Source organism: Abramis brama (genome assembly GCF_963993115.1).
Source record: "Abramis brama genome assembly, chromosome: 8".
In the NCBI taxonomy this organism is placed as follows: domain Eukaryota; kingdom Metazoa; phylum Chordata; class Actinopteri; order Cypriniformes; family Leuciscidae; genus Abramis; species Abramis brama.
Window position 1 is genome coordinate 18,044,394 of NC_139970.1, and position 17,028 is coordinate 18,061,421.

Sequence of the window (17,028 nt, forward strand, 5' to 3'; positions counted from 1 at the left end):
CAGAGTTATTCATCGTTGAGTTGCCCATGCCTTTACAAGTCGTCTGTTCTGTAGTTGACCAGGAAGCAAGCCACATTAAATAGCTCCACATGAAATTAACTATAAAGGGGATGGGAAGAATCTGTCACAATAACGGAGGCTTTCCTTTTTACTGTCACAGTGTAAAGATCAGACAAAGGTACTTCTTTAACAGAAAGAGAGTTAGACCAGGATACAATGTTAAAAGTGAACACAGGTTCAATGAGTGATTTATACTCTATACTTCTGATATATACTACTCTCTTATACACTTTATTTCGATAGTCCACTTTAGACATTCTACTCACTATAAGTAACTTTGCAACTACATGTCAACTAACTCTCATTAGAATATTAGTAGACTGTCAGTAGACTGTTAGGTTATGGTTAGGTGTTAGGGTTCGGGTTAGGAGAATAAGTTTACTTGTAGTTGCAAAGTTACTTATAGTCAGTAGAATGTCTGTTGGGGAGCAACAAAATAAAGTCTTAGCAAATATTAAGCAGACAGTCTACTACTAATACTATAATGACAGTTAGTTGACATGTAGCTGCAAAGTTACTTACTAGTACTAGTAGTATGTCTAAAGTGGACTATCGAAATAAAGTGTTACCGAATAACCTTTTCAATATTAAAACTCCTCAATTTCCTCAGTAAGCCTAGTCGTTGGTAAGCCTTTTTAAAAACACATTTTGAATGCTTATTAAATGTAAACAGGGAGTCAATCTATGTACCCAGGTATTTAAAAGATCCCACCTGCTCAACTTCCTCTCCATTAAGTAACAAAGGCTTAAAAAGTGTGCATTTTTTATTAGCCCCACAACACATTTCTTTAGTTTTGTTAATATTAAGCCCCAAAAAATTATCCTTCGTCCAGGCTATTAGAAAAATGTCCAGTGATATCCTTTACACATCCCACCAGTGCCATGTCATCTGCATATTTTATAAGCATCAAATCATCAGTATCACAAGTCATCTCTATTGTATAAATAGAGAAGAGAATTGGGGATAAAATACATCCATGTGAAAGACCATTGGTAACAAAACTTCTGGCACACTTACTCTACAGTCACTTAAGTCACTAAACACAGTCACTAAACACAGGTTATCCACAGCAACTGTCACTCAACTCCACCCTCAAACACACAGCAAGACACACACACAAAACAGAACTAAATCGCCACCTGGCGGCAGACAATTCCAATTGAAGGAGCAGGAGACACAGGGTTGTAAAGATTAATAAATACTGTAACAAATGTAGGCTATTGCTCATTGTTAGTTCATGTTAGTTAATACATTAACCAATGTTAACAAATGAGACCTTATTGTAAAGTGTTACCCAGAGGTGGGAGTCACACATGTGCAAGTCACAAGCAAGTCTCAAGTCTTAACCTTCGAGTCTCAAGCAAGTCCAAGTCATTTTTTTATAAAAGCAAGTCAAGTCAAGTCAAGTCACTGCTTTATGTCAAGCAAGTCAAGTCAAGTCAAGTCACTGCCTTAAGTCAAGCAAGTCAAGTCAAGTCGTAGCTTGGGTCACAAGTCACTGTCAAGTCATACAAACGTTTGATGATTTCACTGAATTTATATATTAAAATAAGTTAAAACTACAGAAGTTGTGGACTATGGTTTTATTTGCAACATTTTTTTTTTTAAATATGCATTTCCACATACAGCTGAGTGGTTACTACAATAAAAATCTAAAAGATAAAAAATAAATAAAACTACATAGCCTAAAATGTAAATGTAACTGAAATTAGGCCAACATTAAAGCATGAAAAAATAAATATGCCTCAAACATTGCAGAAGACCATTAAAAGGTATTAAAGGGTTAGTTCACTCAAAAATGAAAATTCTGTCAGTAATTACTCACCCTCATGTTGTTCCAACCGCGTAAGACCTTCGTTCATCTTCGGAACACAAATTAAGATATTTTTGATGAAATCTGAGAGCTGATCACTTCTCCATAGGCTGCTTAGGTGGCCCAAACTTGTTGGCCCAGAAAAGTTATTAAAGAGATCGTTAATATAGTCCAAGTGACTACAGTGGTTGAATCTTAAGTATATCAAGCGACGAGAATACTTTTTGTGTGCAAAAACAAACAAAAATAACGACTTTATTCCACTATTCATTTCCTTCTCTCTGGGCCTCGTAGTGTTTTTGCGCTGCGCGTCTGTGTTATACGTCATCACGCATCACACACATGACCAGCGTCGGCCAATGGTGAGCCTACGTGGTGACGTGTAACACAGACGCGCTGCGCAAAAACACTACGCGAACCAACTAGAGGCCCAGAGAGAAGGAAATGAATAGTGGAATAAAGTCGGTATTTTTGTTTGTTTTTGCACACAAAAAGTATTCTCGTCGCTTGATATACTTAAGATTGAGCCACTGTAGTCACTTGGACTATATTAACGATCTCTTTAATAACTTTTCTGGGCCAGCAAGTTTGTGCCACCTAGCAGCCTATGGAGGAGTGATCAGCTCTCAGATTTCATCAAAAATATCTTAATTTGTGTTCCGAAGATGAACGAAGGTCTTACGCGGTTGGAACAACATGAGGGTGAGTAATTACTGACAGAATTTTCATTTTTGGGTGAACTATACCTTTAAACAATTCACAATTCAAGTATAATGGTTCCTATGCCACCAAATGACATTCTTCAAACTGGCATCCCTTTATATAGCCTAAGTTATATATTTTTAATTATGAAGTTAAAACCGCCAATAGGTGGCGCCAAATCACCGTCTTAATGTACGAGTCATAGAAGCATTCATTCAACTGATTTGTTCAAAATGGCAGATTCGTTCTGGAACTAAGCAACTAACTGAATCACAAATACACATAACTCTTTCTGTGGCTTGTTTGGAACTATTGTCATTGGAGAAATAGAGCAAAAACAGAGAATATTTGGAATATTATGTCTAAAATGTCACATCACAATATTCACTCTTTGTTTACTGAACTGTTTTATAAAATCATTATCACATTTGCAATCGATCACAAGCCAATATTCTGGAAATATTTTTTAATATCATATGTTATAATTATGAAAATAACTTATACTAGGGCAATTTTTCCACCACATTTTGAATTGTGGGTGCATATTAATTCTGCTGGCATTTTGCCCCCAACCCCCTGATAAAATCTAACCCTGCTTTAAGAGAAACATAAAACAGGACAAAACATTAACAGTTTTTGTTTTTGTATGTTGTTTTTTGTCATTGGAAAGAACGACATATTTTGAAAACATAATTGTGTATAAAGAGGCATGCTGTTTTGACTAATATTCTCTCTAGATTTAAAGTCTGCGTGAACCGGAAGTTGCAAACGACTTTTCTCCAGTGTTGTAACGTATTTCCTAGTGAAAAGGAATATTGAACAGAGGGCAGGGTTTTACTCTAGCGCTCCTCCTCTCCATCTCTCACTCATAGCAGACTAACGGTTTGAGGGGAGTGGTTAAGTGTTTCCCAAACCAAGCCGTCAAACCTACGTCATCAGAGAAGGAACGCTATTCCAAACCGGAAGTAACTTTTCAGACTTTGATTAAAGATTACGACGGCAAACAATTTTTTTCTGTGTATTAACTTGCACGGATTAATTGTTCACCACAGGACTAGTAATATGCGCTAACAAAGTAAATAGGGTCAATTTTGATTTCAGTTGGACTTTAAAGATAGTCAAATTAACTATAACAAACAGGTTAAACAAGCCATAGCTTACTTTTAGACGTGGTGAATGAAGTTCTCTTACGAGAGGTTCTCTCGTATTGCGTAAGTTGCTTATGCTACGGGAAAGTCTTCTTTCTTCGAGATCTGAAGCCAAAAATTATCCTTAATTTTGTATTCATTGTCAACGCAGTGCGGCAGCCGGCAGACCAAGGCAGGCTATATAAGCGTGCTCATTGGCTGCTCGGCGGCAACTGCTTAAGCCTATCAGTGAGCCTCGTGAAACGTGGCCTCCACACCCTTCTAACCGTCAAGATGGGTGTGGCCAGAGTGTATATAACGAAGGCTCACAGGCTGAATATCTGATTTTCTTGTCTTCAGCGAAGCTCTTCGCATCGCTGGATCTTGAGAGCCGCCGCCGTTGAAACCAGCGACCAGCAAGCCTAGGACAGCGCCTGAAGAAGCCGGCCGCCTTCGCCGCCTTCAGCCATCCGTGCCTGCTACGCTATCCGGCGACATATCCTTTTACTGCTGTGTGTGTTCGCCTACTGCGACACATACTTTCTCTCATTCTAAAAGAGCACGAGGCGTTTTTCTAAAAATGCCTCGTTTTTTCCTGCGGCTTGTGCCGCGAGCACGCCGCCACCGCACTCTCTACGGGCGGCTGCCCCGAGTGCGAAGAACTTTCAATGTCGACCCTGCGGGCTCGACTTGAAGTTTTCGACCAAGCTGTCGTTCCGCCTGTCCCTGCCGGGCCGCGCAAGAAGAAGCGCCGCTCGCAGAGACCTCCGGACACTGATGTGACTGAGGAGCTCGCCGGAACTTCTCCCTCGAGCTTCTCTCTCGCTCTCTCCGCCCCCCCTCCCGGCCGTTCAACCGCCGGCTCTCGCCCGCGCCGCCGCCGCGTCAGGGAATGAGGCGAATGAGATAGATACACTCCCTCTGTTCGAGCCGCGCTACTGCGCCGCTCACAAGGGATGGCAGAAGTGGACGGTCTCGGAGCGAGCTTCCTTTCCCTTTGTTCGAGCCGCGCTACTGCGCCGCTCACAAGGGATGGCAGAAGCGGACGGTCCTGGAGCTCTCTTTACGTTACAAGAAAGCTACTCCGTCCTCGCACGTCACTCACCGGCGAAAGGAGAACAGAGTGTTTTCGTCCCGCCCTGGCCGGACCTACCTCCATTCCTCACACATTTCTCAGTCCCCTCTTGAGTTCAGGCGACTGGAATTGTTCATATTGCAGTATACGAGCCTGTTATAAATACACGCACGCCTGCAAGCAAACGCCGTCGCAAGACATGACGCTCTTATATGCTCGCTCTAACCGAAAGCTAATGTATTCTCCCCTGTGGCTCAGTGGCAGAATCTTAGGCTTTTGCGCCAGGGATCCGGGTTCGATCCCGGCTCTCGCGGCAGATAAAAATGTATGCTGTTCGCTTCTCCAAGCTCGCGGCAAGCTTTTCTTATTTACAGAAAGCGAACCCGCTCTCCCCCTTGTTGGGCCGCGCAGATTGCGCCGTTCACAAGGGATGACAGAGCGGACGGTCACGAGCAACGTTCAGCGCGCGCGCCTCACTCACCGGCGAAAAGAGGAGAGAGAGTGTTTTCGTCCCGCTGTGGCCGGACAAACCGCCAATTCTCACACATTTCTCAGTCCGCTCTTAAGTTCAGGCGGCTGGAAATATTACTATTGCAGTAAACGAGCCTGTTTTTATTACACGCACGCCTGCAAACAAACTTGAGGTCGCTCACTTATATGCTCGCGCTAACCGAAATCTATTGTGTTCTCCCCTGTGGTACAGTGGTGGAATTATAGGCTTTCGCATCACAGACCTGTGTTCGATCCCGGCTCTCGCAACAGATAAAATTTATGCTGTTCGCTTCTCCGAGCTCGCGGCCAGCTTTTCTTACATTCAGAAAGCGAACCCGCCTCTCGCACCCCTCCTACTCATGGTGCTCGATTATTATTGAGCCTCTATACACGAGGGAAGAAAAGACGGTTAAGTCCCGCTGCGGTCGGACCACCGTCAAAGCTTCACGCTCTGTCAGTCCCCATTGCCATGGCTACTGCAGATGTTTACCTCGCCAGCCAACAGCCGGTATATCTACCCGCTCGCCTGCGCGCAACCACCGTTCTCACGGCGACCCAGAGAAATCTCAAATGAGCATAATGTCTGGTTGCACGGCTCACGCCGTATGTGTTTCAAATGCAGTGAATGTGCCCACGTTTCCGTGTTCACCCCTGCACACAAGCACTATAAATCCCGTGTCTCTCACAGAGCCCACTCTCATAAAGCAGGCAGAAGCCGCTCGAGTGTTAAAAGTAGGTCACGTGTCCACCTCCCCGTGCCCACACCTACTCACTGCCCGCTCTGTCACACGGCCTCTCACGACCGGTCATGTTTTAAATGTAAGTCCTGTGCGTTTTAAATGTAAGTCCTGTGCCCGCCCTCGAGCGCTCACACATACTAACAAACATTTCGCCCTGACGCCGCCCTCGCGCGTCGCGCCTCACACTGTATGTTCCCCGTCCAAAGCCACTGGGATACTGTGTGTAAAACGGCCAGCTATCGCTGCATGCGAGCCGCCGTATCTAAGCACCAAGAGCGCGCGCGCTGCGCCCACGCCTCCGTTTCGAGCTCTCGAGCCCGCGACGCGCGGCAATCAGAGCTCAGAGGCCATGCTGCCCCTGGCTGCACACGCGAAAGCGTGGGAAGCTATTCCAGGCGCGTCAGAATGGGTGCTAAGCACAGTAAAACAGGGCTATACTCTGCAGTTCGCTCGCCGCCCTCCGCGCTTTCAAGCGCGTACCGAGACCAGAGTGAATGGGGAAGTAGCACATCTACTTCGAGCAGAAATAGCTACACTTCTGTGCAAAGGGGCTATAGAACCGGTTTTCCCCTTCTATGAGCGAGTCGGGCTTTTACAGCCGTTATTTCCTCGTTCCCAAGAAGGACGGAGCTCTCAGACCAATTTTGGATCTGAGACGTTTGAACAAAACTCTTATGAGAAGACTGTTCAAAATGCTCACAACCAGGCAAATTCTCGCGCAAATTCGCCCGAGGGACTGGTTTATATCTCTCGATCTAAAAGACGCGTACTTTCAGATCCAGATAATACCCCGTCACAGGCCATTCTTGAGATTCGCCTTCGACGGTCAGGTATATCAGTACACCGTCCTGCCTTTCGGCCTGTCGCTGGCACCCCGTACATTTACGAAGTGCATGGACACGGCTCTCGCTCCCCTGAGGGGTCGGGGAATGCGAATTCTGAACTACTTGGACGATTGGCTAATTCTAGCACAGTCAGAGGCCGAACTCATCGCCTACAGAACAGTGCTTCTAAGCCACCTGGACAGCCTGGGGCTCACGGTCAACTGGACCAAGAGCTCATTAGTGCCCAGTCAATCAACCTCTTTTTCTGGGTTTGGATCTGGACACTGTGGCAATGACAGCCCGCCTGTCGACACAGCGCGCGCGCTGCATTCGACGCCTAGCCGCGTCTTTCCAGCCGGGCAGCACCGCACCTCTCAAGACATTTCAGAGGATGCTGGGTTGTATGGCTTCAGCTGCAGCAGTGCTTCAGCTGGGTCTGTTACGTATGCGCCCGCTACAACGCTGGCTGAATGCCCGAGTGCCTCACAGAGCCTGGGCTTCCGGCGGCATTCGAATCAGAGTGACTCAGAGCTGCGTTTCAGCACTGAAGCCCTGGTTAGCGGCCGACTGGTACCAGCGGGGAGTGACAATGGGAGCCATCTCGCACCGCAAAGTTATCTCGACGGACGCTTCCACCTCAGGTTAGGGCGCTCTTTTCGAGGGCAAACCGGTCTTTGGCCTGTGGTCAGACCAGGAGAAATGCCTCCACATAAACTGGAGATGATAGCGGTCGAGAACGCGCTCAAGCGCTTCCTCCCATTTATACAGGATCACCATGTGCTAGTCCGCTCGGACAACATGTCAGTGGTATCCTATGTGAACCGACAGGGCGGCGTCAGATCCAGAAACCTGTGCAAGCTGACAGAACGCCTTCTCGTGTGGGCTCACCGCTCGTTGCGCTCGCTGAGAGCCGCGCACGTGCCGGGCCACCTGAATGTCGGTCCAGACAGACTGTCCAGAGACATCATTCCCCCGGGAGAATGGTCCCTGCACCCCCAGACAGTCCAGTTTCTCTGGCGCCTATTCGGCAGAGCGGAGGTCGATCTCTTTGCGTCAAGAGACAACGCTCACTGCCCTAAATTTTTCTCGAAAAGCGAGGATGCGCTGTCCCAGACATGGCCCAGCCTCCCACTGTACGCTTTTCCCCCGATCAGTCCAGTTTCTCTGGCGCCTATTCGGCAGAGCGGAGGTTGATCTCTTTGCGTCAAGAGACAACGCTCACTGCCCGAAATTTTTCTCGAAAAGCAAGGATGCGCTGTCCCAGACATGGCCCAGCCTCCCGCTGTACGCTTTTCCCCCGATCTCCCTGTTACCACAGGTCATTGCGAGGATCAGGGAAACGCACCACCCAGTGCTTCTTATAGCCCCGCGTTGGGAGAACCAAACCTGGTACCCAGAGCTGGTGAGGCTGTTGCACTCATCCCCATGGCCGATCCCCGTGAGAAAGGATCTCCTCTCTCAAGCCGGTGGATCGATCTGGCATCCCCATCCAGAACGATGGTCCCTGCATGCATGGGTAATCAACGGATACCCGTTGACCTGCCAGAAGGGGTCGTGAACACGATCACGCAGTCTAGAGCCCTCTCCACGAGACGGCTCTACGCGTCTAAGTGGTCGGTGTTTTCTAAATGGTGCACTACTAAGAGCTTAGATCCACGTGCATGTGGGGTCCCACGGGTGCTCTCCTTCCTACAAGAGCCGTTGGACAAGGGCAGGTCCCCTTCCACGCTCAAAGTGTATGTGCTTATTGCAGCGTTCGCTGAGACGACGCGCGGCCAGACATTAGGAAGGAACAAGCTTATTATCCGCTTCCTCAGAGGAGCCAGACGGATGAATCCCCCGCGGCCCCCCTCGGTTCCTATTTGGGATCTGTCCTTGGTCCTGGAGGCCCTGAAGGCTTTTCCCTTGAACCGCTTGAATCTGTGGATTTAAAGTACCTGTCGCTCAAAACCGTTTTTCTGATAGCTCTGTCTTCAGTAAAACGCGTGGGGGATTTGCACGCGCTATCTGTTAGCCCTGCATGTCTTGAGTTCGGACCGAACGACTCAAAAGTCATTCTCAGACCCAAAGCGATTGGAACCCCTTTTAGGGCACAAATTATTTCCCTTTCGGCTCTGCCAGCATCCGATAATGGGGACAGTGATAACCTCCTATGCCCTGTCAGGGCGCTGAGAGTTTACATCACGCGCTCCGCCGCTTTCAGGCGTTCCGAGCAGCTCTTTGTTTCCTTTGGCGGGCGCACCAAGGGTCTCGCCGCCTCGAAACAGAGCCTGTCCAGGTGGATAGTGGACGCGATTGCAGCAGCTTATGCCTCCAAACACCTGCAGTGCCCTCTGGGTATCAGAGCCCACTCTACTAGAAGCATGGCCTCTTCGTGGGCATGGTCCAGTGGAGTTTCTATCCACGATATTTGTATGGCGGCGGGCTGGGCCTCCCCATCTACATTCGTGAGGTTTTATAACCTGGAAGTTCCCACCTTACAGGCTAAATTGCTGTCAGTATAAGTGACATGTATGCTCTGCCCAGTCGCTCATGTGCAGACTACGTTCACATGCTGACGATATTTCTGGCATGTTACTTAGGGTGAAGTGTTTTATACTCAGACCGGCTGGTCCGCTCTGTTTACCATTCCCCGTTACGCGCTGTTTACCGGTGCTGGCCCGCGCTGCTGGCCGCCCGTCTTCCACTCTGCTGCGCGGGGGGTTATTCTCTTCGTAAAAGACCGATGATGTCGCTCTTTTCTTCCCCTAATGTGTGCTTATGTACTGTGTGGGCTCGCGCTGCCGGCCCCACTGTTTTGCACTGATATATACTTATAGACCGGCGGCGCCGCTCTATTTTATACACTGAGTGAAGTGCTTTGTACTGTGCTGGCCCGTCTCTCCGACTGGCCACCTGTTCCAGCAGAATGTTTTCCCCGGTCTCCCTGGGTTTCAAGTGCTGGATGCTCGGCGCGCACGGCATTGACAATGGGTTCCCGTAGCGTAAGCAACTTACGCAATACGAGAGAACCTCTCGTAAGAGAACGTACTCGGTTACCTAATGTAACCTCGGTTCTCTCTAGAAGAGGGAACGAGTATTGCGTAACCTGCCGTGTTGCGCCACGAGCTTTTGCGCTTCAGACTACGAAAACCAGATATTCAGCCTGTGAGCCTTCGTTATATACACTCTGGCCACACCCATCTTGACGGTTAGAAGGGTGTGGAGGGCGCGAAGCGCCCTCATTGGAGGCCACGTTTCACGAGGCTCACTGATAGGCTTAAGCAGTTGCCGCCGAGCAGCCAATGAGCACGCTTATACAGCCTGCCTTGGTCTGCCGGCTGCCGCACTGCGTTGACAATGAATACAAAATTAAGGATAATTTTTGGCTTCAGATCTCGAAGAAAGAAGACTTTCCCGTAGCGTAAGCAACTTACGCAATACTCGTTCCCTCTTCTAGAGAGAACCGAGGTTACATTAGGTAACCGAGTACGTTTGACTGTTCGAGGTTGTGATGGTCGTCCGATATCCCTTGCCAGTTATTATGCGTACAGCAAATCTTATTGTATGAATATGGTCAATTTCTAGTGTTTATATCCAAAAATAAACGATGCTGGGATATGTTTTTGTATTTAGCGCGCTCACCGCGATGTATGTTTTTTCTGGGCTTGTGCAGCGTCACGCAATCGCGCAGAATCATGCAATGGTTCCGTTGCTTTCATTTTGTTCATCAATTGATGTTGCGATGATTTATATAAAAATGTATATCAAGTCATTCTCGAGTCATACAGTTCAAGTCAAGTCAAGTCTCAAGTCAAAGTCAAGTCGAGTAATTTTCTTAATTTAGTCAAGCAAGTCTCAAGTCCTTAAATTTGCGACTCGAGTCTGACTCGAGTCAAGTCATGTGACTCGAGTCCCCCATCTCTGGTGTTACCACATAAGAATTTAAGAAGGCTGATCACCCCTTGCTCCTCTACATGATAAACTCATCCTGAGCACTCTGGTCAGTTCTGTGATTTGAATGTTTCCCCAATCACATTGCGAGTTTGTCTTTGCATGAGGATTCTATCTACCTGCTTCATAACTTGATGTAGCCTACGGAATTTGTTTGTAGCCTACTATGGAAGCCCATTCCCGCCACATAATATGACATCAGGCCTACTTAAGTCATTATTATGTGATAAAAAGGCGACTTGGAATGTCAAAATTTAAAACAAAATTATTTTGTGCCGTGGGCTTCAATAGAAAACACAGTGAGTATTAACAATACCAAATAATGGAAACAGTTTATCATGTTGTTTTTCTGTCCACGGTATGAACAGGAAAGGAATCAACTAAAAGAGAATAGGCTACAGAACACATACCACAGTGACTGCCACCCGGATCAGAAGGAGGCCCCAAGTCAGAGTATTTTGAATACTGGGCCAATGGCTGAAGCTTCGGCACTGGATGTCGGCGTAGTGGAAGGAGTGCCGCATGTGAAGCCGAAAAGTGATCTAGCTATGTCACCTGCATGGAGTCGTGCGGTGAAGGAGGGTCGCCGGTAAAAATATGGGAGTGAAAAGTGAAATGCACAGCCCAATTCCCGTCTAAATCAATCAAGAGGGAAGAAGCTAAGGGCATTGTTGGAACTTGTGCTGAGGGGAATATAGTTGTGAAGACTAAGCTGGTGAGTGTTTTTGGCACAAAATTTTCACCTGACTTAGACTCTGAGACATTGGCTAACTATTTGAAGGATAAACTCCATTGTGATGTTACTTGCCAAAAGGTGGATACTACTCAGAACCGATATAGTTCCTTTAAATTAACTGTCGAGTATGATAAGTTGGACGATGTATATGGGCCACAGATCTGGGGTCTCATTTATAAAACTGTGCGTAGGAACCTTACTAAAAGTGTACGTGCGCCCAAAAGCCAAAAATGGCGTACGCCAAAAAATATTCAGACTTATAAAACCGTTTGTACGCCAGAACCTGCGCAGAATTCACTTTATAAATCCCAGTCAGCGGAAGATTGTGCGCACATGCGTCATAACCATATAACCTCCCCGAAATAACCATATATGGAGCTTACAACGCCTAGTTTTACTATGCAGATCCTCATCTGCATATCATTTGCATATGATTATTCATCCACGTGATAACGTTTAACGGTACAAGACACATTAGGCTACCGCTACATTAATAAAAATCATGTAGTTGCCTATCCTTGCCTTGTTTTTGAATACATAAATCAAATAGTGTAAAATACATTTCAGAGAAAGTTTTTCTCAATCTTTTCCAATGGCCGAATTGTATTTTTAATTGATTTATATTTTTAATGGAAACAGATGCCTTGGGCATTATTTGCACGAAACTATTTTCTCAGACAATCTGGTATTATCATGATAAGCAATTATCTCTGTGGTTAAAACATTAAAACACAGCATGCCACAGGAAAAGTGTTAAAAAAAAACATCGCATCCACAACAAATATTTCTATTGATTGAATATAAAAAATGTTGTAACTTCTCAGTAATGATTTCATGTTTAAGTGTTTAACTCCATTAATTTGAATGGCATATTTAATCTAAATGTTTATATCAGAAGTAAAACATAGTTTAAATCATTATTTTATTTATTTAAACTGTTATTTCAGTTTCACTAAACGGCCCAACGCGCTTGCTGGCTCGGACATTTAAGAAGGGATGTATAGGCTATTTGCTTCAAGTGACAGGCTTGGTGAGTGAAATTATATTTGTATTATCTTTCTGTATATGTTTAATTTTCTTTAGATTTTCTGTCTAAAAGTGACAAAAAAGACATGTTACTTCAGCTCACCATCGGTGTCGCCAAACTGCTCCATCTCCAAAACGTTCGTACGCATGGGTCAGAGTTTGCGTGCAGGTGCGCAAATTTTCCCGTCAAGTTTGTTTTTATAAATCACAACTTATGCGTTGGAAGTGGCGTACGCCTCTTTCAGGGCCTGTTTTGTGCGTACGCAACGGTTATAAATGAGGCCCCTGGTCACATGAGTATTTGTACACCGATTCTTTGAGGCGCGCAAACCCAGGGCAAATGCAGGACCAGTGGACGTAGTAACACCTGGTAGTGTAAGAAGTGTGTCGGCATCTGAGGCGCATGCGTCTGCTGTAATGAAGCTATGAACATGATTTATGAACCTTAGAGTTCATATAACTCATATAACTCGCATGGGTTGTGCTTGGGTCGGCATGTTGGTGATAAAGCACAACGGATTGTTATTGAAAAACTCTTGGAGAATGTGGACATGTATACAAGAGACTTTTTTTTATCAAAACAAGATCTAGACAAACTTAACTCTCTTCATGATGATTTCCATGGTGTGGGAGAATCCAAAACAGATTTAAGTATGGGAATATTGCGTGGCAGAATACCTGGGGATGTGGCCATATTATGGCACAAGAAGTACGATCCATTGATCAGTGTGATTAGATTAGAGGTAGAATGGTGTATAGCAATCAAAGTGGAGCATAATAAGAAGGTTTTTGTAATTTTATACTCCATATGAATGTCGCCAAAATGAAGATGAATATACGAATAGGCTTGCTTTTATAAGTTATTTTATTAAGGAAAGTGCAAGTAGATTTATATTAGGGGATATGAATGCTGATATATCTGATAATAGCCTAATGCTTTGTTTGGCCAACAGCTAATCAGGTTTTGTCAGGATAGCAAATTAGCCTTTTCTAGCCAAATATTATTGCCAGTAGACAGCTATACATATATTAGTGAGGCATGGAATACAACATCTTTGCTGGATCACTGTATATGTACAGCAGATGCACATGATTCCCTAGATAAACTTGAGATACTGTATGACCTATTGAGATAGGATGATTAATAGCATGATTAATCACAGAAAATGATCAATTATTTTGAACAGTATCTACGTATAAAACGATTAATTTAACTATTAATTATAGTATCTTAATCAGCATGATTAATAAATATTAATAGATATTGTGATGGTATGTGGTAAAAAAAATAATCGTTTTATTTAACAAGGATGGTTTAAATTGAGTGACAGTAAAGACAAATAATGTTACAAATGATACTTTTCGATTTCAAATAAATTATTTTCTATGCGTCAAAGGATCCTGAACAAAAATGCATCACAGTTTACACAAAAACATTAATCAGCAACTGTGTTAACTATTAATAATAATAATAAATGTTTCTTGAGAAGCAAATCAACATTAAAATGATTTCTGATGTGACACTGAAGACTGGAGTAATGACGCTGAAAATTCAGCTTTGCTATCACATGGATAAATATATTATAATATAATAAAATACGTTAAATAAATGAAATAAAAAACATTAATTTTAAATTGTAATTATATTTCACAATATTGCTGTTTTTACTGTATTTTTTATTAAATAAATGCAACCTTGGTGTGGATAAGAGACTACTTTCAAAAACAAAAATCTTACTGAACAAGTATAATTTCCTCATGTAAATATATGTATTTAAGTTATAGAAGTTAAAATGTATTAAGATCAAGAGTAGCGCATACTATTAGGCCCTGTTTACACGAGAACGCTCGCGGGTGAAAACGTAAAAATATTTTATCAGATGTGCCTTTCGTTTAGACGGCGACGGCGTTTTTGGGGCTTAAAAACGCAAAAAAGTGAAACCACCCTCCAGAGTGGAAATCTTAAAAACGCTCCACCGTCGCGTTTCCGTCTAAACGGTAAAAACGCAAAAGTCTGCTAGACAGTGAAGGCACCGATCAGTGCTTCACATTGCCACCTAGCCGCCTGGAGTGCATACTACATTGAATTTCACACACTTTTGCGTCACCGTATGCACGCAGATTCCCCCCCCATAACGCTCGTCTAAACGCAGAATAAAAAGTGATCACTTTTGTGTTTTCTCTTCAGATCGTTTCCGTGTAAACGTAGCCTTAAAAAATGCATTCCAGTGTTGTGATATTTTGAACATTATTTATATTATAGCTACTTTTGTGTTTGATAATGATTTGATTATGTCAGTAGTAGCCAAAATTGCTCACATTGAAACATTATGTACAACATGCTTTGTGTATATACTGTTATACTGTTGACACCACCACACCCCCATGTGTATACCGCAGTAGCTGTATTGCAGTCTAATATAATATGATGTGCCATGTAAACATCCTCGTCTCTTTTTCACTCTGCTCTCTTCTTGGCCTTTACCAGATGCCAGTGAGAAACCCTGACCCCAGACTGACACCACGATATGAGGATGCCGAGCGACAGTACGCTTCCCTGCCCAGGTAAGAACATCAACTCATTAATCCCGCGTCCTTCGTGACAAATTGGGGAGAGATGGAAAGCTAGAAAAGTAGAAGGCGAGAAGGAAGAGAAGGGGGAGAGCAGGTAGTCATCTGTCTCTCTCATGCAGAGCTGAATAATCCTCTTTAATGCATATAATTAAATCTGGAGTGTGAGGGTCACGGTTTATGAGTTTGGCACATGTAAGTGTGGATCACATGTCATCACTGTCATCACATGATTGTAGAAGACTATAAACGGATAACTGATAACAAATGAGACACATTAAGAAATCTAAACCTTGCAAGTGATGAACTTTTAAAAGTGTTGGCGAGGCACTTTAATTTCCTTTCTAAATAACACTCCTCACCTCTGTTAGTCTCCATTAGGGTACTATGTGTTTTTTTGTGCTGACAAAAAAAAAAAAAAAAGGACATTTCACCTCCAGCCAGCCCTTCCCACAGCATTCACACATAGCATGCCATCCAGTGATGCTCCAATTTCAGGGAAGCTGCTGTTAATTATGAAGCCACACAGTTTGATTTTAAAGTTTGTGTGAGATGCAGCTCTGGATTCAGTGTAGGCCTTTCTAGCATTCCCCTCATGACTTATACCCCATCTGGTTTGGACAGTTTATACTGTGTGCTGTATGTGTGGGTAACACACCTGCTTCAAAACTGTCTGGGATGGCCTCTCCAGAGAGGTGGCATATACAGCATGCATTTTTGACGCTGTAATTCTTCCACTTCTATAATCATACCACGCAGATGACAGATGTTGTTGCCTGGTGCACTCTTCTACAGGTGCTGCCTGCTCATCAGTCACACTTACAGCATTCATGTGCTTGTCACAGGCCAGCAGGACAGGAGACAGGTCACTGGCATCTATGCTTTCATTATACAGGGATTTTGCCAGGCATGGAGGTAAAGCAGACGATAATGCAGCAGCTGTGTGTTGTGTGTATTGTGCATAGTACTTCTCCATCCCTGACAAACCAACGGCCTTGCTATGGTGCAGTAACGTATCAAGTAGCGGTGATAAATCTTCAAGATTACCTGGAGGAGTTTTCAGTTTCTGTGCCCGACTCCTTATGGCTGGTGCTGTGGACTGCGTATTTATTCGCTGGTCTAATGTCTTCCTTTGTGCAACTGAGGAGGTGTAGTTGATCCTATATCCCACTTCTGGTTGAACCTTGCTCAAGTTCTGGGCAAAACCCATTATGCTAGCACATCAGTGACCGTCTTTGTGCCACGAATTCGAACTGTTGCCTCCAACTTAAACAAGAGAGCACCTACATGAGTACAGGTCTCAGCTATCCCTGCCATGCAGGTACATTGGGCACACTCCACCTTCTCAGCGCTGCTCACAATGACCCAGGGCTTTACAGGAGGCTCATTCAATCTCTGTGAGTGCATAACCTGTGTACATACAGAACAACAGTAAATGAAAAGAGCAGTGGGCACAAGTATAATTATACATACACACATACACACACACACACACACACACACATACATACATACACACACATACATACCCTCCTGACTACCAGGGAAAATAACTTTTGTGAATTTAGTATTTTGGCATGCCATTACATTGTTTAGAGCAAAAGAATAATTTTGAAAAAAAATTCTCCTGGGGTCTTTTTACCATTCAACATGCACACTTTTCTGTTTCACCTGGCCTTACAACAACACTTGGACACATGTTAACTAGAATACAGCAAACATTGAATATCTTATCAAGAAGGGTAAATTCTTCATCATTACAGGGAAGCAACAAACTAATTGGTATTGTGTTATGTAATAGTGTGTAGTTATTGCGCAAGCTACCTATTACCCTTTCAACATGTATCCTAAGGTGTGCTATAGCACGTGTGTCTTCCACATCCTTAACATCGAGTTGACATCTGCTTTTAGTGAATGCAGGAATTTTA